The sequence below is a fragment of the Oryctolagus cuniculus genome, chromosome 5, assembly GCF_051225735.1.
Source record: "Oryctolagus cuniculus isolate XC-2025 breed Fujian yellow rabbit chromosome 5, ASM5122573v1, whole genome shotgun sequence".
Classification (NCBI taxonomy): domain Eukaryota; kingdom Metazoa; phylum Chordata; class Mammalia; order Lagomorpha; family Leporidae; genus Oryctolagus; species Oryctolagus cuniculus.
In genome coordinates, this window is record NC_142871.1 from 144034096 (window position 1) to 144059911 (window position 25816).

Consider the following 25816-nt stretch of genomic DNA (forward strand, 5'->3'; position numbering starts at 1 on the left):
GGACAGGTTGAGGTACCTCCGCAGACTGGGTTCGCAGGCCACCAGGACTGGGACTGATGGCGTAGCTGAGCCGCAGTCACTCATCCACAAAATAGGAAAGATCATAGAACCATAGTGAGGCCATGACACCTGGCGGCTGGCACCCGGCCATCTTAAAGATCACTCCCAGAGCAGAGGAGGGGTCCCGATGGTGGATGGGGCTGCCCCAGAGCTGAGCGACCAACTCTGTAAGGCCTGCTACCTACAATCTCAGCTTCGGGGGTCACAGGGTGCCCCTCTTGCCAGAAACCATTCTCCTCCTCCCTGCTTCTTGTCCCGCAAGACAGCAGGGAGCCTCTTCCCTCTCCTTGCCTCTCTACACTCCCACACACCTGCCCCAGGAATCACCCCCCTCCCCAGGCCTTCCTCGCTGGGCCACCTCCCCGGCCCAGGGCCAGCCCTCCTTCCAGTAAAAAAAGTACCTTATAGGGACCGCCAACAGCTCCTCAGCCCGCTTTCCATAGCCTTGACTTCTGGCAGCCAGCACCTCATTTAAAGCAAACCTCCAAGAGGAAACACAGATCTTAGGAGGAACAGATGGGCAAGCAAGGGGAGAAGCCAAGCTGCTTCACACTCCCAGGCCCCACCATAATGGGGCGTGAGTTTGCTGATAGGCCAAGCTTGAGTCGGACTTTTGATCAGAGGTCTGAGAGGTGAATTTCAGACATCACATATGAACACAGTGGAGGAAGTTTAGCAAGCAGAACTGTGGAGGGAGGCAGATAAAGGCAGCACCACACCTGAGGCTTCCTCAGCACCCATGGGAGGAGGCAGGTGAGGCAGGTGGGCGGAGTAGGGCACTGGGAGGCTGGAGGGTGAGGGCAAAGAGGCAAGCAGGCTGGGGAAGGGGAGGTGAGGACGAGATCCCGGGCTGCAGGAGGCCTCTCTCGGTCATGATGAACACAGGTATGAGGCCCAGAAGCTAAGTGCCATCAGCCTCAGGCAGAATTCTCCAGGTGGGCATCAGGAGACACAATTCCCCACGCTGCCCTGGGCCGCGGCAGGTGTCCTTGTCTGCTCCTCCCATGGGATATGACTGTGTAAAGGGGAGTGAGTAAAGGGCCTTTTCCCTGATCTGAACCCGGGGAGCAGATGGTAGTGCTTCTCAAGAACCCTACAACAGGAGGGGACAGCGCAGGAATAAAGCAAACGCTTCACACCTGGGCTTGGAAAACAGGGAAACAGGGTAGCCCGTTAGAGGTGAGATCAGGGATATTTGTACCTATGGATGTAAGCTGTGTAACATGCATAGAATATGCTGATATATTGTATCAGGAGCAAGTGTTTAGAAAACCACACTGACTATAGATTTCAGAAAATAAATTGAGGGCTGGCACTGTAGCACAGCAAGCTATATCAGAGCACTGATTTGAGTCCTGGCTGCTCCACTTCCAATCCAGCTCCCTGCTAACACACCTGGGGAAGCAGCAGAAGATGGCCCAAGTGCCATATGTGGGAAACCTGGATGGAGCTCTGGGCTCCTGGATTCAGCATGGACCAGCTCCAATCATTGCAGCCATTTGGGGAGTGAACCAGTGGGTGGAAGCTCTCTCTCTCTCTCTCTCTCTCTTGCTCTCTTTCCCTTTCCCTCTCACTCTGCCTTTCAAATAAATTTTGTTAAAAAAATTCAAGGAGCAAAAAACAATAAAAAAATGGTTTTGTTTGTGTAGTCATGCAAATTACAGTCATATTCCTAAGCTATATCAGGTACTATGCCAATTAAGCGTGTCATGAATTGTGTGTCCAATTAACTCACTTGTGTAAGTTATATTTTATGACAGCCCTCAATTCAGTCTTCTATTTTCAGGCCTCCGAGTCTGTGATGCCTAGACCTGCAGAACTTGGGAGATTCCCTTACTCTCCGTCTTTCATTTCACTGATGTAGAAACTGGGAGGTTATGGCTTGCTCAAGACCACAGACAACCAGTTTCTAGCAGGGCTGCCCGTGACCCTGCACTGAGCCAGGACTCCTAAGGTGCTGTACTGTCAGACCACACTGTGGAGACATAAGCCCTTCTCCCCTGTTTTGCAAGATCATTTGCTCACAATTCAGAATAATTCTACAAGCATGGAGAAGAGAAGCTTAAAGAGAGGTAAGCTCAGAGATACAGATGCTAGAGCTCTCGTTGGAGCAACTTTAGGATGACATGATTTATAAAAGAAAGTTCGTATGGTCTCTCTCAGTAAGCAAATCAGTGGGACAGGCAATATGATATGTGAAAAAAAGTGGGCCGTCAAGTCCAAGATCCCAGGATGGAGCCCAAAGCTTACGAGCAGGGCAGCCCAGGATAAGTTATAGAAATTTTCCAAGTCTCTATTTCCCTAACCATAAAATGGTCATGGCAATGATACTTATTCAAAGACTTGTGGGAGTACATGAAGTTCTAGGAGGCTACTTCAAAAAGTCAGTGAGAAATGGAATTAAAAGGGTAAGAAGCAGGTGTCTGGCCTGGCAGTGAAGCCCCCAATTAAGATGCCCACATTCCAGGGCTGACACTGTGGCACAGTGGATAACGCCACTGCTTGCAAAGCCAGCAGCCCATCTGGGTGCCAGTTCAAGTCCTGGATGCTCCACTTCTGATCCAGCTCCCTGATAATGCGCCTGAGAAAGCAGCAGAAGATGGTCCGAGTCCTTGTATCCCTGCATCCACGTTGGAGACCTGGATGAAGCTCCTGGCTTCTGGCTTCTGGCTCCTGGCTCCGGCCTGATCCAGCCTCGACTGTTGGGGCATTTGGGAAGTGAACCCTCAGATGGAAGAGCTCTTCCTCTCTCTGCCTCTGCCTCTCCTTCTCTATAATGTTGACTTTCAAATAAATAAATAAGTCTTAAAAAAAGATGCCTATATTCCATATCGGAGTATCTGAGTTTGATACCCAACTCCAGCTTCCTGATAATGCAGACTGTAGGAGGCAGCAGTGATGTTCAAGTGATTGGGTTCCTGCCACCCATGTGGGAGACCTGGATTGGGTTTCTGACTCTGAGATTTAGCCTTGGGTTATTGCAGGCATTTGGGAAGTGAACCAGTAGATGGGAGTTAGCTAGCTAATGCTCTTGCATTCTCATTCTCTCTCTCTCCCTCTCTCTCTCTCTCATAAATAATTTTTAAAGGTTTATTTATTAATTTGTACATCAGAGTTACACACAGAGAGAAGGAGAGTGAGAGAAAGAGAGAGAGAGGTCTTCCACCTGCTGGTTCACTCCCCAAGTGGCCACAATGGGCAGAGCTGTTCCAATCCAAAGCCAGGAGCCAGGATCTTCTTCTGGATCTCCCATAGGGGTGCAGGGACCCAAGAACTTGGGCCATCTTCTGCTGCTTTCCCAGGCCACAGCAGAGAGTTGGATTGGAATCAGAGAATCCAGGACTTAAACCAGCGCCCAAATGGGATGCCGGCACCGCAGGAGGCATCTTTACCCACTATGCCATAGCCCGGCCCCTCTCATTAATAATTTTTAAAGGCAAGTTAATTCTGATATAAAAAAATAGAGCAATGCATAATTTTTCATGATATCCATTTTTCATGACTTTTAATAAAACATTTATTTGAAAGGCAGAGAGAGTGGAAAGAAGGATACAGAAACACATACATAAAGAAAACAAAGAGAGACCTCCTTTCTGCTGGTTCACTCCCAAAATATGTGCAAAAGCCAGGGCAGAGCCAGGCCAAAGCCAGGAGACAAGTGCTTGATCCAGGTCTCCCACATAGGTATCAGGAACCCAACCACTTGCACCATCATCTGCTGCTTCCAGGGTGCACACTGGCAGAAAGCTGGAATTGGGTGCACAGCTGGGACTTGAACCCAGGCAATCCAATATGATATATGGGAGTCCCAGGTAGCAGTTTAACCTCTATGCCAAATGCCCACCCTTTGATGAACTCCATGAAGACCTCTTGGATATCAAGAATACAGAGCATAGCACATAGGCTCCATCAATAACCAATATTTCTTTACTAATATCTCCTTAAGTAGTGCTGCTAAGAAAGCGCAGCCTCTGAACACAAACAATAGAGGAAGGTGTTTCCAAGAACAAGTATAAGGCATTCACGGATAACCTCAGAGAGCATGTCCCAACGTATCAGGGCTAATATGCACGTGTAAATTCAACACAGACTGTCGTTGTCTAGGGTGGGAAACCCAAGTGTGAAGAAGAGCACCTCCCGTGTCCATGTGACATGTCAAAACACAGGAAAACACACTCTCGGCCTCAGGCAGCCTTGGTCCACCCTTAGTAGCCTCCTCTTGCTTTACACTGAAAGGTAGAAATAGAAAAACCAAGGGCCTTAGGTCAAGGGTATTCCCAAACCACTCCTTCTTGGTCCCTAACGACTTACGATGATCCAGCCTCATTTTTCACAATCAAAATCTCTGAGCAATTGACTGCAGATGCTAATATGGTCAACCACAGGACTGCAGCTCATAGCAGGTCTTTTTAGACATCCCTGAGCTGGTCTGAAATGCCCAAGGCCTCGGGCAGAGAAGGAAGCTGCCCTGCACAGACCAAGGCCCCTCAACCCGTGTTGAGTCAGCAGGATCCTACATCTTCACATACACGTATAATGTTGTCAGTCATGACAGATTGAAGTTTCATGGGGGAGAAGGGGAGGGATCAGGAATTTCTGTATTGTGCTATAAACACATCTCCGGGTAAGACTGCTCTGTGCAGAATGCTTCAGCAGGAGCCACTGACTTTACCTGCAAGCCCCAGAACTATCCTGGCCTGCTCCACACAGCCCTCGTAATACTGCCATCTCGGTTCTAGAACAATCTGTGACCTGTATGTGCTGGCCAGCAAGCAAACCAGCTCTACCTCTGTCTGCTCACTCTCCTCCCCCCACCCCTCTTTTCGGAGTCCCCTTGGTTGACAACAATTGCAACTGGAGCAGTGAGAGGGCAGAAAATATAAGTGAATAAGTAAAGGTCTTCAGGGTTTATTAGGACTATGGCCCATCCTCTGCCCGGGGCACTTGACTTCTGTTTTGTTGTTTCTAACTGCACTGTGTTTGGATGTGGAAGGAACTATTTTTTCACTCTTGTTCAAAGACATGTGACGCTATTGTTCTTTGTTCCCTTAAAATATGTTGGCATTCTCGCTCTCCCTAGGAGGAGCAAGCCTCCTCAAAGATTGCTGAGGCTTCTGGGTGAAGCAATTGTCCTCTGAATACCCAGAACCCAGCCACAAATGCCACCAGGCAAAGTGCAAAGGGTGAATCACGCATTGCTTTGCATCACAAACATTATTGCAGGCAAAGTGACTGACTGTCCCTTGGAGAGGGCCCTGTCCCTCCATAGACCACCAGCATGACACTCCCAGGCACGTCTGCACGGAAGCAGGTGCAGTGTGCAATAGAAGCGGAGTGTCTGTCTGACAACTCACGCACAAGCCAAGCTTTTATCAACTGCTGTAGGTGCTATGTTCCTGGGGAGTTCGTGATCTAAGAGAACTACCTAAATGTTTCCATAAAATGGCAGCTCCTCGCCATTTGTGTTTTTTAAATCTACTGTCTTTACAGCACAATCCTCCGTCTGAACATCAGGAATAAGAGTACAAGGGTAGGGGAAACTCTGCACTGGTGCTGGACAGCTGGGGGGGGGGGGCGGGCATTTTCAAATGAGCCAGCCTTGTGCTAGAGAGTGGGAAGCAGAGCACAAAAGGCTGAAGCAGAAAATGACTGGTGATGCTCCTCCTTGAAAGAGTGGCACTGGTTCACTTGGAGGAGTGGATGCTGGCGGTAAGCACTGGCTCTAACAGAAGTCCCTGGGTCCAGGGCATCGGGGTTCAGGAGAAGCAGGCGTGAGGCCCACCATGCTCATGGCCATCCCCTCACCCTGGACATGGGCCGTCTCTCTACTGAGCAAGGCCCTGACACAGGGAGCCTGGAGGGAAGCCAGGGTCAGGGAAAAATTTCAGAATTGGAACACCACCTCTTGTACCATGGCTTCACGCACTGGCAAGCAGAAACCATGCACAAAAGAGCCCCGACCAACAGTGTCCGTGGCCCCAGTTCCCCCCCACTCTGTACAGCTGCAGCAATGCACACCTGGCCTAAAGCATTTGGAAAAATGAGGCCTTTGGTTTAAGACCAGGAGGGTGAGGCTAATCTTTTCCTGAAGGTACAGGGATCATTTGGGATGAAATTCCAGGCTACGCCAGCTTGGCCATCATTCAGTGGTGAGCAAATGAGAATCGGGCAATGCCAGGCCTAGAAGGACTCCCGGAAGTAAAAATAAGATTTGGACAAGACGTGATTCATACATTCCAAATAGAACAGAAGAAAAAGCAAACCCACACTCAGATATGAACAAGTGAATGGAATCAGAAAGAAATGGCCCAAATGACAGAAAAAAAATAGGAATATTTTCCAATGGTTAATTATCAAAGAGTATAATTTAACACAACATCAGGCTCAAGGAAAAAGACAGGCAGCACTCTGGAAAATCAGATCAACAGGTGAAGAGCACGCTTGAACAACTACCCCAAAATGAAGAGGGAAAAAGATGAAAAGGATGTAAAAAGATAGATTACAATGGACATAGAAGACAAGGTAGGAAGCCAACATTCAAATATTTATAGCTACGCAGTACTCATGTCAGAACAAATGCTACAGCAGCAGTTATTAAAGGTATAAGAAAACTTTGCTAAACAGACTCCCAGAATAAAAACAATCACTCTATACAAGAATTAAACTGGTATATACATATACAGACACATACATGGATTAATAAATTAATGAACAGAAAAAGCAAACACACAGCTCTGACACAAGGGGTTTTGATACAATATTTCTACACTAACCAAGTTTTCTCTTGAGGTTTTAAACACCAAATAAATAAATAAATAAATAAATAAAATTGTATTCTTGGATCAAAAGGAGCAATTAGAAAATAATGTACTCCATGAAAACATGATTTGAAGTAACAGTTGTATTTTAAGCTACAACTCACAATTGACAATCCAACCATATAAATAAGAAACAACTAAGTATAGTTATAAAGAGGACACAGATGATCTAGATAATTCTTACAAAAAAAGTGACATCATATTTCAAAATAATCATAAATGGGGACAAAATACCCATATATCTCTATCTACCTTAGAAAGAAAAATAGAATTCCAAAGGCGAAAAAAAGTCAATTTTCACTTTACACAGGGAAGAGGTAAGGCCAATATGCGTTCTGCGATTGCTCACACAGAAATGTGGGTCACGTGTAGTCAAACTTCAGGAGACAACGAGAAGATTAAATATAATATATAATGTGACTATCACTAGAGAATAAAGCACACCACACAAAATGGAAAATGATTGAAATATCAAGGGATCGTAAAAGCCAACAGAATAAAAAGATGACAAAAATTAGAACAAGTATATCAACACTGAAGACAGGGATCTCTTCTAAGAAGCAAAAGAATCTCAGATGGAGTTATAAATTAAGAATGACCTCATGCTATCTAGAAGAAACCCATAGAGTTAGAGGAAAAAACACCAGGGCAAGGGAATACCAGGAAACCGTATATTTTTAAAGTGACAATTACAATGTTAATGCAAAATTGGAATTAAATATCTAAAGTATTTTTTTAATATTTATTTATTCGTTTGAAAGTCAAGAGTTACAGAGAGGGAGAGGGAGAGAGACAGAGAGAGATCTTCCGTCCACTGGTTCACTCCCCAAATGACCACAGTGGCCAGGGCTGTGTCAGGCCAAACCCCAAGAACCAGGAGCTTCTTCCAGGTCTCCCACGTGGGTGCAGGGGCCCAAGCACTTGGGCCATCCTCCACTGCTTTCTCAGGCCATTAGCAGAGAGCTGGCTAGGAAGTGGAACAGCCAACACTTGAACCAGCGCCCATATGGGATGCCAGCACTGTAGACGGCGGCTCAACCTGCAGTGCCACAGTATCTGCCCCATAAATATCTAAAGTCTTAAACAGCAAACTTTTTAATAATGACAATGGAGTGAATTCCAAAGAAAACTAAAAACGTTATGCGCCAAGATAACACTGCCTGGAAATGCATCAGGGAAAGGTGAGCAGACGGTGACAGACATGCACTGGTGTTGTTAAAGTCTACCCCACTGCTGCTACACTTTGGAGAGGTAAGCAGATGTGAAGCCAATGAAGACCTAGAGAAGTAAGATAAGGCAACAACTGTGGCTCATCTGATGACTGCATGCACGTGATGACCAGAGCACGTGTCTTCCACCAGGGACTCGTGGAACGGCAACAAAATTTTATCATGTAGAGAAACTTTACTACACTTCAATATCCTGTGATCACAATGCAATAAAACTTGTCAATAAGCAGAGGCATGAACAATTCAATTCAACTTGTACATTTTAAAAATGGGCTTTTATGTAACTGGAAGGTCTAAGAGATGATAAATTATGCATCTGCACACTGAGATAATAAAGATAATGAAAACATTATGTTGCACAGTGTATGAAACCTAGAGTTAGGAGCAAATACCTTAAATATTTTCACTATTAAGAAGAATTTTTAATTAATGATCAATTCAAGAAATTAGAAAAAGGAAATAAAGCAAAGAAAAGCATACGGAAGGTAAAGCATGAATGAAAATAATGACAGAAACACATTCAAAATTTTAAATAAGTATTTCTGAAGGTGGTCCTTAAATAAGTACAAAAATAAAACAGGTAGCTAACCTCACATTTCAAAGAACAAATAAACCAAACTGAAAATGAGAAGTGATATAATACCACAAATACTGAAAGAACTTTTAAAGAATGCGCAATGTTTGACTCAATGTTGATCAGCTTTAAAATGTGGAGATTCCAGATTTTCCAAGAACAATCAAAATGTCTTAATCATAATTTAAGAAGGAGGGTCTGGGGCCAGGCATGTGGCACGAGGATGAAGCTAAGTGCTGCTTGGCACTCCCACAGCCCTAGCGGAGTGCCTACAGTCAAGCACCACCTCCACTCCTGATCGCAGCTTCCTGCCAATGCACACCCTGGGAGGCAGCAGCTGGTGGCTCCAACAGCTGGATCCCTGTCACTCACGCAGAAAACGCAGGGGAAGTTTCTGGCTCCGACTTTGGTGTGGTCCACCCCTGCCTGAAGCGGGCATTTTGGAGAATGAACCAGCAGATGGCTGTACGCTCTCACTCGCTTTCTCCTTCTCCCCCTTTCCATAAAATGTTTAAAAATTTAAAAAAGAAAACTACAACATGAAAAAATACAAAAGCTGAGGTCAGAAAAATTACCATACACAAATACCTCAAGGAGGAAGGGGCTTTCATACTAGAACAGCCCAAAAGAAGATGGACTCCAGTAATTTTGGAGGTATGTAATTTCAATGCCTCTGGGAATGACCAGTTTTTATGATACATAAATCAAATTATGTAATTCATAGCATCACCAGCTCTAGTGGAAAATAAAAATAATTATCACTATTAAAGGTGCTGAAAGGCATTTTCTAAAATATTCTGTGGGAAAAGATATTGAAAATTAGAGTCTAATGCCACTCACCACAATTAAAGATAGTCTGCCACAGTCAACTCAATATTAAAAATGGAAAACAAGGCATCAATAATTAAATTCAGCAATAAACTCAAGTGTATCAGCTCTATCAATACTATTGAACATAAGTATTTAATATTTATAAGTATTATTTAACACAGTAAAATGTAGCATGCAATATTATTATTGGAAATATTGTTGCCTATTTAGAGTATCTAAGGGAATTAGCTTAAAGACTCTAGAATTTAGTGAGATCAGAAGCTATGCATGCATACATGCATGTATATACATACACACCCTTACATAGACAGATGTGTATGTGTGTAGAGAGATATACATATAGATTTCTTAAAACCCAGCAATAATCATCTGAAACAGAAGGGAAATAAAAAAGTTAGGTGTACAACTACAACCAACATTGCAAAATCTCCAAGGAAAACTTAACAAGAACTGCACCAATTGCATAAAAAGAAACAACGACTTATCAAAGTCACACTAAAATAAAGCAAGGCCCAAGAGCCGAAAGTTTCAAGAGCGAAAAAAGACTTCCATTCTCTTCAGGTTAACATATCATCTATTATAATGGAATTTGATTTTGAAAAGATGTTTTAAAACCTGAACAAATTATTTTATGTCCACGTGGAAGAATAAATGCACAGGCCAAAAATTAGTAAATTTTGGAAAAAAAATTATATGCAACAATCGCCTTAGGTTAAAAAATAAAACTGTAGAATTAAAATTAAAGTGGAATAATTCAAAGATTCAGAAAACAGAATATAAAGCTCAGAAATACACTGAATTTTATAAGAAGACTTAGTATATGATGACGGTGGCATTTCTTCTTGGTGAGGGAAAAGAATATTAAGCAAATGGTGTGAGAACAAGAGTCAAGATTTGGCAAAAGTTCACTGCATTCTCATGTCTGACATCACACAACAAAATAAACTCTAAATACAAACTCTGACATAGTAAAAGAACTACAAGGAATTACACACAAATGTTTATCTGATGCCAGTGAGTAACAGGCTTTCTTAGGTATAAAAGCAAAAAAGAAAAACTATTAACGTGTTTAACTACACAAACCTCTTGAATATTTGTACATCAAAATCACCAGGTCTACAATTCAAAGGAAAATTTCAAGGTGGGAAGAATACTTGTAACATCATTGACAGAGTTAACAGTCTTAATATTAAGTAACACATATGACTATGTGAGTAAGAGAAACACTTCCCAACACCAAAAAATGAGCCAAGAACATGAATAATCAGTTTAAAAAAGAAATACAAAAAACTAGAGAAACCTAGGGAAAATACCCAGCCTCACTAAAAACCACACCCAAAACAAAGCATACTAGGACAAGAAATAATTTTTAATGTATCCAAGTTGCAAGGTTTTTGTAACTTAGCCAAGTTACTTTGGTTGTCCACCGTACAGACACATGAATATTCTTTTCTGTGGTCTCCTTGGTACTCAAGTAGAGTAATATAAGAAAAATATATCAAAAAACCTCATAAAGGCCGAGAGTTCAGGGTCTAGACATTCATCTTAAGAAACGACCAGAGAGGTTCCAAACAGATATGCTTTCAAGGAAGTCCAGCCTGGCTTGAGTAAGTACAGCCACAGACCTGGAGAATCCAGCACTGGACGAGCCGATTGCTTGTGTAGACCTGGAAGAGAAGTAAAACCTTACCGCTCCTACATGCGAGCAGTGCAGGCTTGCAAATGGCCTGGCAGCAGGACAACAACACAGCTCACACACAGCGCCAACCCCACAATCCCAGTTACAAGCTTATCTGACTCGAGACACGAAAAACGTTCATGCACCTCCTGTGGGCACGGTATGCCTTCCCTCCTTTCCTTACTTCCAGTTTCCCTATGAATATTCACCACCACTGCGACCAGAGAAACAACAAGCTAGAGGGAGCAGGCCCCAGGGCCCCACTGCTTAGGTTCACACCACAGATGTCTGTCTACATTGTGCAAATGAGAGCCAATCGCCTGTCCTCTCTGATGGCCAACTTTCTCCTCTGTCGACTGGGGTCAGCACCGTAACTGCGCTGTCGGGTTTGAATTTTACCATGGCGGTAAGGCACTCAGTATGGTGGCTGAACCAAAAGAACCTGATAAATATCATTTTGATTTTTAAAACAATAACCCCCTCCACCAAACTTTCACAGTAGAAAAAAAAAAAAACTGGACTTACTTATATACCAGAGGAAAAGAAGGAGTCTTCAAAAGCTATAGAGGCAAAACATTAAATATTCATATTCATTCTCCCCCTTCCCTCCCCGTTCAGAACCCAGGGTCGTAAGACGCCACGGGAGATGCATGAGGCCACACGCATTTAGGAGAGCGCAGCTCCGCGGGTCATCTGTGACTGCTTCGCACTTGGGGCTTTCTCTGGGGCTTTCCCCGACCTACTTCTCTCTCTCTCAGCCTTGTCAATGGCCCTACTTAGGGCCCAATGTGAGGAGGAGAAAATCAAATTAGCTGACTGAAACGGGAGGAGAGCTTTTACGTAAGCCACTTAGCAGCAGTCCTATCGGGGACCTCACTACGGGTGACACAGGTGCATTCAAGGAGTAAAACAAAGGACGCTCGCATAGTCTGAAAGGACAGACGCTGCACAGTGCTATGCAAAAAACGCTCACATCAGAACAGGAGAATCAGCAGCCGGTGACAGGCAGAAAAAAGCAGTAGCTAAGACACCAGGCTTCCGGGACAGGCACTCTGGCTTTGAATTCTGGCCCCTATGCTCTCAGGTTGAGTGCACGGGGGCAAGGAGTACTACCCAGCGGAGCCTCATTGAAAACAAAAAGTAGAACAGTAATAGTATTCTCTGTCTCCATGAGTTCCTGAGTCAGTTCAGTCATTCATTCACTCTCTGCGTTAACTTTTGAGCTTCTAGGTATCCCAGGCCCCCTTGCAAACACTGGAGACACATACAAGTGAGAGAATCCTCTTGCTTGTGTGGACTGTCTCTCCCAAATTTTAGTGGAAGGAAAGACACAAAGCAGGGTATGTAAGTGCAAGAAGGAAAAAAGAAACCCGTGAAGAGGATGCAAATGGATGGGAATGTTATTTTAGAACCTAAAAATTTAGAGTAATGCAGACTCTGAGGCAAGAGCATGCCTGCGTGAAAGGGGATATTTATAAGAAGCTTAGCTGAGTGCTTTTAAAAGCATGCACTCCAGGTAAAGATGGTGGTGACGACGATGACGATGATGATGAAGAAGATGGCAATGGCGGTGGTGGTGGTGGCGGTCTCATAGTGATAACCAAACAAGCAACGAGTAGAAGGGATGAAAGAACAGATACAGCTCGCAATAACTAAAGTACTGAAGTGACAACATTAGTATTGAAGACAGGAAGTACTGATTAGGATCTTGACTAATTTTCATTTATTAAAAATCGCAGCTCTATTTTTAGATCCTTCTATCGAACATCATTCAAGAGAAGCTTCTCTCTGAGAATTCTATTTCAGGAATGTAAATTTCTTAAAATTAAAATGTTCTGCCTGCATGATTTCTTTTCTCCCCAACCATGTTTCGTTCGGGTTTTAGCCTGCCAGCCGTTGTGTATGTGATTATTTTAAAGACTTACTCTGCAGGCTATGTAGAAATTTCAGAGGGGCATTTAAACGGCAGAAGTAGTAGGTAGCTTTCATTTTCACATCTACTCTCAGAACAGGGGAAAAAGACGTTGAACCCATGTGTTACTTGGCTGCCAGCCTCTGCTTCCTGGTCTCAGGGCGACATTCCACCTCACTTGTTCTGTTATGTGCATTTTTGAGTTTTGATAAATAGAATTCACTCCTATTGTATGAATTTTTCTGCAACTTCCCTTTTTGATTCTTACTCTCAGGTTGTTGAGCTCTATCTGTCTGGCTGTACGGAACTTTCGGTCATTCACTTCCACTGTTGCATAGTATTCTGTAATTTGGTTCTATCTTATTCGGTTTTCCTGTTTCACTTTGCCACACACTTGAATGGTTTGGATTTCTTCCATAAGCCATTATTAACATTAAGTAAAACTGTACTGGACAGCCTACATGTCTCCCGGTGCACATGCTCAGAACTGCTCTCGGGAGAAACACAGGGCTGTGCACATTCCTCTTTGCTGCATAATGTCTGAACCATTTTCCGACATGGTGGAACCAATGGACACTGCCACCAGCTGCATAGAAGCAAGAAATACCATTTTTCTAACTCAGGCCAAAGCATTCTCTTTGCCACCGGGAATTCCAGCTCTTAAATAACTCAAGTGCCAGTTTCTTCTTAGCTCAGTCGATTCAAAACTGGTCTTTGAATAAATCCAGGCTTTAAGAAATTTCAGTTCTGTTGAAATTCTGGCTAACTCATTATAACCCATTTTGTGAGCAAAAATACCCCTAGTAAGAGCAACAACAAATAATCACACATGGCTGGCTGCAGGCAGCAGGATGAAGATATTTCCATTACAGAAGACGTGCTTACACAAATATGGAGCGAATATGTGAATTCACCTGGACATACTAAGAACAGTCTAGATATTTTCCCCTCACCTTCAGTTCCTCTTTATTGTCAGGTATTTTTGTAAGTGGACTTGCCAGATAAGAAGCATGTGTGCATTTCTAAGAATTAAGGGGAAACGCATTAGATTTACCCTCTCTTCAAAAAGATTAGCGTGGCAGGTGTTGTGGTCCAATGAGTTAGGCAGCAGTTTTGGATACCCACAGCCCATATCGGAGTTCCCTCGTTCAAGTCCTGGCTACTCTGCTTCTATTCTAGCTTCCAGCCCATGTGTCCTGGGAGGCAGCAGATGATGGCTCAAGTGCCTGGGCCCATGCAGATGGAGCTGCAGGCTCCTGGCTTCTGCCTAGCCCAGCCCTGGCTGCTTCAGACATTTGGGAGGTGAACCAGTTGATGGAGTTTGGAAGATGATCTGTGGGTGTGTGTTTGAGTCTGCCTTTCAAGCAGACAACAGTAAACAGCTAAAAAGCACAACCCTTTACATATGTGTGTGTTCTGATTATATTAAAAACTACTGATTTTAAAAAAACAAATCCAAGCCATTTACAGTTTGTGAATTATAGCCCAATAAAGCTGCGATTAAAAATACAGCAGCTAAGAGAAATAAGCTAGACCCAAAAGGACAAATACAAACCTTCGATTTCCCCCTTATTTGAAGTCTCTAGGGTAGCCAAAGTCAGAAAGACAGAAAGCAGAATGGCGGTCAGCAGGGGCTGCGAGGCAGGAACGGAGAGCTGTTATTTAATGCGTTGAGTTTCAGTTTTACAAAATGAAAACTGCTCTGGCGCTGGTTGCACAACACCATGAATGTGCTTACTGTCACTTAACTGCACACTTCGAACTAGTTAAGAGGTACATTTATGGTACATATACTTTATCACAAAGTAGAAGTAGCTGGGTTTTGTTTCAGTGTTAGGTCGTGTACAAGCAGAGAGGAGGCTTCTTCCTTCACCAAGTCACATGGATTCTACAACCGAGACTGCACCACTTCTGAAATTTTTATAAGCAATTCTGAATCTCAGTGTACAAATGCTATAACAGCATATTATGTGGGTGAGAATGTAAAAAAAACCCGTGAAAGTCTAAAGTTACTGCTCACATTGCAACCTTGACACACCGACTTTGCAAAAACAAGGGCTTAAATTTAACAGAATATGCCACGATTCAGAAAATGCTACTACCATATGCCCGAGGGGACTGAGTCACGCTTGCCATTTCACTTCAGCGCCTGAATTTTTTGACTTCTGTATGTTTAAATTCTCGTCACACGCCAGCTCCAACCTCTGTTCCTGCCACTGATCACAGAACGCCTCTCTTATCATCTGACATAATCTCCACCATGAAATACTTGTTTTTGAACAGCCAGAGGTTCAGAGGACACTTTTAAAAATGTTAAACAATACAAACTGTCAATGGTGACTGGAAATGGAAAAACAGCCAAGCCTCTTTGATGCCATCTTTATGCCTAGCACAACCTTCCCACTCCCACTCCCACATCGATCAAGCGAGCAGCATCTCTTTCCTTCTTTCAAAGTTCACCTCAGTTCACTTCTCCCTGAGTCTATAATGAAAGCAGCTGGGACTGCAGCAGAAGTGAACAGAGTACTACCTTCCTAGGGACAGGGAAGGGTGTTAACTTATGTCCAGAGGTCCGAAGGGAACCGACTGAGCAGAGGACACTGACCATTTATCTGTGCGATACCCTGCCTCAGTTTTTTTCCCTATCTTTAACCATCTTCCTGATGCAGGGATAACTGGCTATTCTGCAGGGACTAGGGACCGAGGGATGCAAACCTACTTCTTACAAGGCAGGGAGTGAGACAGACTGCATGTTCCTGCTCAGGAGCTTTCAATTGCTTTGGACAACCAAGGTGCTGATCATGCACACAGAGTAGATGATAGCAGGCAATTTACCAACCGAAATATCTTGATCCAGCAACCATGTACTGAAGACCTACTAAATTCCAGGCCCGATGACACCAGACACTAGGGACAAAAATATGAGCATGATACGGTCCCAGTAAGAGGCAGATGGGGCTCTGCAGAGTTAACCATGCTATCAGGCAGTCATCACAGCACTACTGGATGGTAAAAATAGCAGCTCCCCCCTCTCCACAAAAACGCAGAGTGCACATAAGTGATCCAGTTACTGAGTGAGCATTCTGGCAATGAAAGAACACGTTTGCAATAAGCACAGGGATATCTTCTGATCCTGTCCTTGTCAGAGCTCTCCTCAACTGAGCACCCCCCACACACACATGCTCTCATCCCACAGAGAGTCACACGACCAGCTGACACGAACGCACCAAGGAGGAACGGAATAAAAAATGCAGGACTTGGTGATGATGGCACCTGTGCCTCCCCATTCAGAACTGTCCGCCCAGATCCCTGCTTTACTGACTACCGCTGTTGACTGCTCCTCCAGCGAGGCTGGGACTGAGTCTCTGGCTGGGCTGGCCGAGGCTTCCCTGTGGCTGGCACAAGGCCTAGCACGTAGTAAGTGATTAAAAACATTTGTGGCATGAGAACTGTGAATTAGCTGGCTGCATACGATAGCAAAATCCACATCTGAAAAGCCTACTGAAATGGCCATTTACAAATTAGGTAACCAATGGAACGCGGCATCAATCCATTGGTGAATCAAATCAACTTCCAGGTACTGGTAGGGGTTGAACTGGGTCCCTACCTCACCTGTAAAATTCCTAAGTGAAAACCCCAACTCGCCGTGACTGTACAGCTGTCCCTTTGCATCCACAGGGGAGTGACTACAGGACTCACAGGCCCCTTGTATGAAATGGGATAGTATTTAAATCAACCTACACACATCCTCCTTGCGTTTTCCCTCACCTCTAGGTTACTCATAATACCTAACACAACCTCAGTGCTGGGTAAACAGTTGTTATTCTATATTGTTTAGGAGATAATGACAAGAAGAAAGTGTATATATGTCAAGTACAGGTGTAATTTATTTTCCAAATTAAAAAATTCCTTAAAAGATGTATTTCATTGAAAGTCAGAGTTACACAGAAAGAGGGAGAGACAGGAGAGAGAGAGAGAGAGAAAGAGAGAGAGAGAGAAAGAGAGAGAGAAAGAGAGATCTTCCATCTGCTGGTTCATTCCCCAAATGGTCACAACAGCCTAGAGCTTGGCCAGGCCGAAGCCAGGAGCCAGGAGCTTCTTCCAGGTCTCTCATATGGTTGGCAAGGGCCCAAGCACTTGGGCCATCTCCCGCTGCTTTTCACAGGCCACCTAACAGGGAACTGGATCGAAAGTGGAGCAGCCAGTCTTGAACTGGTATGCATATTGGATGCCAGCATTGCAGGTGGCAGCTTTTACCTACTATGCCATAAAACCAACCCCCACCAAAAATAAATAAATAAATAAATAACTTATCTGAAAGGCAGAGAGACTGGCAGACAGTCAGAAATCTCCCATGCACTAACTCACTTCCAAATTGCCTAAAACAGCTGGGGCTTGGCCAGGCCAAAGCTAGGAACTGGAAACTCAATCTGGATTTCCCACATGGTCAGCAAGAACCATCACCTTGAGCCATCACCTTCAGCCCCCCAAGCTGTTCATTAGCAGGAAGCTGTATAAGGAGTGGAGTCAGGACTGCAACCCCAAGCAGCATCTTAACCACTGCACTAAATGCCCAGCCCCCAAGGGTTTTTGATCTGTGGATGACCAGGGGACCCAGAGGCTGAATGTGCTTGGAGTTAAGGCCTTTCAACTAGTAACTGATGAAAAATGAGGTCATATGGGTGAGATCTTAATCCAATTGTCCCATATGCAGAGGAGATTAGGATGCGGGCATTGAGAGAAGCCCAGTGAGAACACAGAGGGAAGAGAGCCATCTGCAAGCCAGTGAGAGGAGCCTCAGAAGAGCCCTGCTGATACCTTGATCTTGGACTTGTCAACTCCAGAATACTAAGAAATAGTTGCTACCTATGCCACTCAGTCTGTGATTCTTGGGAAGGACAATCCTAGCAAACCAATCCAGGTACTTGGCCGTTGCTGAGGACTGAGTTCTGGCCCTGTAAATGATCATTTTAGGAAGCCACCACTTGAGAACGGTTAAGCCACCACTTGGCATGACTGTATACCACATCAGAGTGCCTGGGATCAAGTCTCTCCTCCTCCTCTGATCCAGGTTCCTGCTCAGGTGCCTGTGAGGCAGCAGATGATGGCCCAAGTACCTGGATTGCTGCCACCCACTCGGGAGACCTGGATGAAGTCTCTGGCTCTTAGCATTGGCTTTGCCGAGCTCCAGCTACTATGGGCATTAGGGGAATGAACCAGAGGATAGATCTCCTCTCTCTCTCTTTGTCTGACTCCCTCCTAACCCTCTTCACTGTGTCACTGTGCCTTTCAAATAAATAACACTAAAAAACTAACAACAACAACAAAAAGACTATGTGGGTAGCAGAAAGGGTGTTAGAACAAGAACGAGAAGCCCTTATGTCCACTTCTGGTTCCAAGCTGACCTCACAGTCGATTCGTTTCTTCTTCTCTAGGGCTGTTTCCTCCTTTAAACACAGACATTTAGATCACACATGCTCCAAGTTAGGATGACCTAGAACTAAGCGATTCTATGCAGTGCACATGCTGCTGCCTTTTCAGATATGATAGAGATAGATAGTGTGGGGATGTGTCTGTTTTCCCCTGCTATCAATAGCCATCACAGGGGCTCCTAACACTTCCCCACCTGCATCCATTCACTGACATCACCCAAGCTCACACCCAGGACAGGGTCCTCTATCAGCATGAAAGGGAAATGCAGCCCAACACAGCTCTGCTGGGTCACCCAGCGCCTGCCAAAGCTCACTTTATAAGCAGCCAGCTGAAGCACGGTGAAGAAGAGCGAGCAAGGGGAGGAACTTACGACTTTAGTGTATTCCAACCCAGAAACAGCTGCGTTCAGTAGGTAGAAGTGGCCACTCTACAACAAGAAGTTCCTTCATGCATTTGTTTCTTCAATAATATTAGCACCAATGACTGCACCAACCTTCAACAGCAGCACATGACAATTAAAAACAAAAGCAGGCATTCTTGGTCGAGTCTCTGTAGAGATCCCTACCAGCCTGTTCCACCACCATTGGCCTGGAGACTGTCTCTCCACATAGGTAGATGCAGACCTAGCCACAAACACGACCCCAACTCCACACACACTGTGGCTTTTGGATTTTGCTTTGTGGTCTGTTTGGTTTATTCTGGTTTCTGGCCCTTATGCCCCAGCAGCACCCTCCCTAGAGGGTGTGCTGACCAAAAATCCCTGTTTCTTAAAAGCAGCCTTTAGTGGGTTTCCATCCTGGAAATAAAAAGAGGACTAATCAGTAAAACCGTTATTTCAAAAACAAACAGAAATGCTATAAGATTTTCTTAAAAGTCGCCATTAAAAAAATGTTTATCAATGTGGCCCATTTAGAGTATGTATAATGGTCTCATGGACTGATCCTCTGTAAAAAAAAAAAAAAAAGAAAAAAAAAAAAAGAAATTATCAGTTCCCAACTTGACTCTCACTGGGATTAAACATGACAATAGGTCTGCTCTGATTTCATCATCATTTAAAAAAATCATCTATTATTTTTCACTTTATGTTTCTGTGTGGGAGCAAACTGTTGAAATCCATACTTAATGTATACTAAGCTGATCTTCTGTATATTAAGATAATCGAAAATGAATCATGATGTGAATGGAAGGGGAGAGGGAGTGGGAAAGGGGAGGGTTGTGGGTGGGAGGGACGGTATGGGGGGGAAGCCATTGTAATCCATAAGTCGTACTTTGGAAAATTATATGCATTAAATAAAAGTTTAAAAAAAAATTCAAAAAAAAATTTAAAAAAAAAAAAAAAAGAGCAATTTTTTAAAAAAATTTAACATATATATGTGTATATCTATGTATATGTATATATGTATATATACATATATGTGTGTATGTATATGTATGTATGTATGTGTATGTATATATACGTATATATGAATACATACATATATACACACACACATATATACACATATATATATGTTATATAACCTGAGCCAGGACTACTTTCTAGTTATGGCATTTCCTCGGGTGTCTCCCATTAATTCACCCCAAAGCAGTTGAGTACCTCTGCATTTCTGTGATTGTCTTCCTAGGGGTCAGAGGCAAGCAGGAGAAACTCCAGACCTGCCCTCCAGGAGTGCGACCCCCCTGGGAGAAGGACACAGGCTGTCCTGCTGTGATTGCTCAAGCTGTGAGAGCCGTGGACAGAACCATCCTCATTGCTTCACAGTGTATCTCTCACACCCACCAAGAAATCCAAGGGGCCTAAGCGGCTGGATGACAGTGCCATCTCAATGCAAGAGGGAGCTTCACACAGTTCACGCAAAGTCACATTAAATGACAAGTTTACTTTGAGGCAAAAATCATTTGTAGTCCACGCAGTTATTTCATAACCCACATTCTCCATGAGCTTTCTGAAGATCGCCCATGTGGACTGACACATGCTGAGGCACTTCATGGGCTGTTCAACACAGGATCAGTTGCACAAAAGCTATAGGAGGGACCAGTGCTGTGGCATAGCAGGTCAAGCCACCACCTGTGGTGCTGGCATCCCATGTGGGCGCCGGTCCAAGTCCCAGCTGCTCCACTTCTGATTCGGCTCTCTGCTATGGCCTGGGAAAGCAGTGGAAGATGGCCCAAGTGCTTGGGCCCCTGCTCCCACGTGGGAAACCCAGAGGAAGCTCCTAGCTCCTGGCTCCTGGCTTCGGATCAGTGCAGCTCTGGCCATTGTGGTTAATTGGGGAGTGAGCCAGTGGATGGAAGACCTCTCTCTGCCTCTCCTTCTCTCTCTGTATAACTCTGACTTTCAAATAAATAAATCTTTTTTTAAAAAAAGCTGTAGGAGCAATCCACTTCCATGCAACGAATGACAAAGTAAAGCATATTAGGGAGCCTCCTCCTGCAAAGACCACACTGACCACAGCATCATCCACCCAAGTGTGATGCTGCACCCAAGAAAACCAGCAACATCTTTACTTTCCAAACTCTGGCAGCAAAGTGACGCATTATTAACAATGAGGTCCTTGGGTAGTAAACAAGCATTTTGAAAATTTTTGCATGGAATCATAAACACAAGACTATGAAGGAAAAGAGATAATGACACTTGTCAGAAGATATTAAGAAGATGTGGCAATAAACGGAATCTGTCCATAGAACGAGTCTAAATACCAAGTGGTCAGATTGATGCTTAGAATGGCTGCTATTAATAGAAATAATCTTCAAGAGGTTTCATTATGTAAATGGATCATATGTCTGCCAGAAATGCACCGGGTAATAATTTGCATTTTTGCTGTAGCAGAAATTCCAAGGATGCCTGCTGTTGGCTCACGAGGCCCCTTCATGGGTATACCACAGCTTTTACAATCACAACAAAAAGGCCCACCCACGCTCTCAGCTGGCACGAATAATAACCAACTAGGCACTAGTAAGTGCGGTCCACCACACAGCCACGTTTTATTGTCGAGAGAACAGAAGCTTAGATCATCTTGTCCAAGGGCTCAAGGGTAACAAAAGAGGAAGGCTGGATTTGAACTCACAGCTCTCTAAGCCCACAGTCTTCACCTTCCTACTGTGGCATAAACACGGAGGCTCAAACTCTGCAGTATCCTGAGTATAACACTTCAGGGCATAGACAGTGATCCTAAAAGGAGAAATGGGGGGCTGGCGCTGTGGCGTAGTAGGTAAACCCACTGCCTGCAGTGCCGGCATCCCATATGGGCACTGGTTCAAGTCCCGGCTGCTCCACTTCCAATCCAGCTGTCTGCTATGGCCTGGGAAAGCAGTAGAAGATGGACCCTGCACCCATGTGGGAGACTCAGAAGAAGCTCCTGGCTTTGGTTCGGCAGCTCCAGCCATTGCAGCCAACTGGGGAGTGATCCAGCAGATGGAAGACCTCTCTCTCTGCCTCTCTTTCTCTCTCTGTGTAACTCTGATTTTTTAAATAAACAAATAAATCTTTAAAAAAGGAGAAATGGGCCTAGAAAAATGGACACTTTCGGTTTCCCCTCGTCACAGACCTCAGTCTCTGCCCCCACTCGACATCCATATTTGCCCTATGAGCTCCTTGGATATTGGTGCCACACTCTGCTCAGTTCTTTAAAAAAAAAAAAAGATATATTTATTTGAAAGTCAGAGTTACATAGAGACAGAAGGAGAGAGAGAGAAAGAGAGAGAGAGAAAGAGAGATCTTCCATCCACTGGTTCACTCCCCAATTGGCCACAACGGCCAGAGCTTGCTGATCCGAAGCCAGGAGCCACGTGGGTGCAGGGGCCCAAGGACTTGGGCCATCTTCTACTGCTTTCCCAGGCCATAGCAGACAGCTGGATTGGAAGTGGAGCAGCCGGGACTTGAACCAGTGCCCATATGGGATGCCAGCACTGCAGGTGGTGGCTTTACCCACTACACCACAGCACTGGGCCCTCTGCTCAGTTCTGGACTCTCTCTTAGGCACACACCTCCTGAAGGCCTGCTCACTAGCAGTTCTGTTTCAGGTGTTCCCACCTAGTTTCCCCCACACATCCATGGCAAAATGTGTCAACTTGCCGTGAAATAACCAAAAATCAAACGCTAGAAGGAAAGATGAAGGAATGCTTTAAAAAAGCACTCACTCATGCTTGAAAATAAAGTAGGAGTTTCAAGTTCGACTGAGCTGGTTTAGAATCCAGGCCTTGGGGCGGGAGCTCTTAATTTCATCACTCACCTGTGTCTCACATTCAGAGGGTGTACAGGAGGTTTAAACGAGAGCTTGTATGTAGTGCTCCTGATGAGTGCCTTAGCTTCTTCTCTCTTTGGTCAGCAAGGAAGGGGTTATGTGGACAGAACAAGCTCTTTTTATTTTTTTAAGATTTATTTATTTATTTATTTATTTGAAAGGCAGAGTGAAAGAGAGAGAAAAATCTTCCATCTGCTGTTCCACACCTCAAGTGGCCACAACAGCCAAGACTGAGCCAGGGCAAAGCCAGGAGCCAGGAGCTTCTTCCAGGTCTCCCACGTGAGTGCAGGGGCTCAAGCACTTGAGCCATCTTTTGCTGCTTTCTCAGGCACATTAGCAGGAGCTGGATCAGAAGTGGAGCAGCTGGGACACAAACAGCACCTGTATGGGATGTCAGCACTGCAGACCCTGGCTTTAACCCACTGTGCTACAGCGCCAGCCCCCAGAATGAGCTCTTTTCCCTGCTCCCTGTTCATGTCACCCTCAGCCCCAGCACTACCACCAACCTAACCGCGACCTTACAAAGTGCGCTTATGAGCTGATTACACAGCCGTTAGAATGACACGTGACAATGGTTCCAATGAACCAGATACATGTGAACTCTAGGGAACACTAGTATTTCCACGAGACTGATAGGTGGAAAGGACAGTCATTGCTCTCCAAAGTTCTGATTTGAAAAATTCGTGCAAGCAAGACTCTCACCAATGCTGCAGAACCACATAAGCTTCCAGGAGTCCCCTGGGATGGGAAGGTGGAAGAGGGGGCTATGAGGGGCACAGTCAGGTGTCCCCCAACCCCGTGCTGATCTTACAGTGCTGCAAAAGCCAGGAGGGGTTTTATGATAAAATCCAAGAACCAAGGTTACAAGTCAGCACTGGAGTTTCCCAAACGCCAACCCGCAGAGAGCACAAGATGGGAAACTGTTCGACAATTTGAAGTTTCAAGGAAAAGCTCGTTTAAACACGAGCAAGAGAAGCAAAAATTCTTTGAGTACTCGGTTTTAGAATCGTGATTGATATAGTCATTTTGTTATGAAAAGAGGCACAGATCACCTGCTAACGTGGTTACTCGATGAGATTGTCATGTTTGATAAATTCAGAGACTTCAGGGACTGCCTTATTTCCAAACGAGGATTACACACAAAGCTTCTCGTTCACTCCTTCCTTAACAAAGCAGCCAGTGCCAGTCCTGGGGAAACCCCTCCCAGAGTTCTTGTTTGCCTTTTCCAGTTGTGGAGAGGATAACCCGAAAAGTAAACATGATCATAGTACCCATAAGACCTCATTTTAATGTTTTCCCCAAGTGTCCCCGGATCTAGGTGCCCCCAGGTTGCACCAAGTTTAATTCTTGCCCAAGTTTAATCCTCTCCACCGACGTTTTCCACGTGGTGAAAGGGGATTGCCATAGCGCATGCGCCTTCACCAGCCGAGGCCAGAGGCCTCCCCTCCCCAGGCACCTGCCTAGTGGGAGTGTGTCTTCTGGCCGCCGGGGAAAGGCAGACCTCCCAAGCTGTCCGGGGAGTGGAGCAAAAATGTCCTGAGCAGCTTTGAGTTGACTCTAGACCCAAGACTCAGAGCTAATTAACAGGAACTGGAGTGGAGATGGTGACAGCTCAAAGCCAGGGTGTGAAGCTCCTGTCACTTGGTACAGGCAACCCAAGGAGACATCTCCTCAGGGCAGGACATTTATGCTTGCACCTTATTTGCTTTGCAGACTAACACATTTCTGTTAGAAATCTGTTTTTACACTCCGGAGAGGTTCTTGAAGGTGTTGACCTGCTACTAATTACAGCAATGCCTGCACTACGTGCCGGCGAAATAAGACTCTTCACTTGTGGGGTTCTAATTACCAGGGAGCTGCAAGATGGTGGGGAGTCCTTCTCCCCCAGTGAACAAACCTATTAGTTGCCTGAGTTCTTTATCTTTAATGCTCACAAGCAATTACACACCCTTTTGTCCTCTTCACACAGTCATAACTGTTCTTAGAAAACAGCCTAAACCATTTATGTCGGCATCCACGCCATCCACAGATTTAGCACTTATTTAGCCCCAGCATGGACTCCGTTCTTTCTTTTCTTTTTTTTTAATATTTTATTTAATTTTTTGAGAGGTAGAGTTACAGACAGAGCGAGAGAAAGGCAGAGAAAAAGGTGTCTTCCATCCGCTGGTTCACTCCCCAAATGGCTACAGCAGCCAGAGCTGAGCAGATCCTAACCCAGGAGCCAGGAGGTTCTGCTGGGTCTCCTGTGCAGGTGCAGGTGCCCACGCGCTTGGTCCATCTTCCACTGGAGAGCTGGATCAGAAGAGGAGCAGCCAGGACATGAACCGGCACCCACATGGGATCCAGTGCCATATACAAAGGCTTAGCCTACTACACTACAATGCAGGACCCAACGTGGATTTTTTTATAGTGAAAAAGTCAGCCCAGCATGTGCTTCCTGGGTCACCTTGGATGAGTTACTTCTTCTTGGGCAGCAATCTCCTCATCTCTACAAAGGCTATGATAATCCCTATCTCATAGGAAGGCACACCAAAAAAGTTTGTGGAAAATGGAACTAAAAGAGAAATTTATTTTAGAAAAAAAAAAAAAGAAAAAAATAAATGAAATCCATGCATTTGTGGGGACTTTGAAAAGTCCATACAAAATATGTATTATGAAAAAATGATGCATGAGTCTCAAAAATTTTTTTCTGCACCACGATAAGCTTAATTTTTAATTCTTTTTCACAGTTCTTTGAAGCATCCTCATAGGGTTGTGGTGAGAATTAAACATTTATTTTACACGTGTGTCCTTGCATGTGTAGGTATGTGTGAGGTGCATAGGCAAAGTGCTCAAAACAGCACTCAGGTACACAGTAAGCACTCAAAGTTTAAAGGTGCTTCCTTTACCATTAATATTAATATTCTTCTTCTGTCACTGTGTTCACATCTGCATTTGTTGCCACCACTGAGAGGGGAAACCATTCTCATCCATGGCCCAGAAACTGAAGAAGGGAGAAGATGCAAGAGAGTGGACGAGACAATTGGGTATAATGAGG

The 25816-nt window shown here is 44.6% G+C and overlaps 1 protein-coding gene and 1 long non-coding RNA gene across 32 annotated transcripts in view; one reads left to right on the forward strand and one right to left on the reverse strand.

The window, feature by feature from the left end:
- The window catches only part of ATXN1 (ataxin 1), a 451593-nt gene that overhangs the window by 290293 nt on the left and 135484 nt on the right, over positions 1 to 25816 (reverse strand). The window contains exon 1 of one of the 28 annotated variants that reach the window (XM_089333295.1): positions 18906 to 19028. The exons of 26 other annotated variants lie outside the window; for them this stretch is intronic. The gene's annotated coding sequence lies outside the window, so the exon portion shown is untranslated. Of the gene's footprint in view, positions 1 to 461; positions 769 to 18905; positions 19029 to 25816 lie in introns of those variants that run through there. One more of the 28 variants, XM_089333294.1, reaches the window with a different exon arrangement.
- On the forward strand, positions 717 to 3176 carry LOC149126765 (uncharacterized). 4 transcript variants are annotated; one of them, XR_016234194.1, is made up of 3 exons: positions 717 to 813; positions 1847 to 2132; positions 2528 to 3176. It is a non-coding gene; the product is annotated as an uncharacterized LOC149126765 (long non-coding RNA). The 4 variants fall into 4 exon arrangements; XR_016234195.1 differs by having other exon boundaries at positions 2626 to 3176; XR_016234197.1 differs by having other exon boundaries at positions 780 to 995.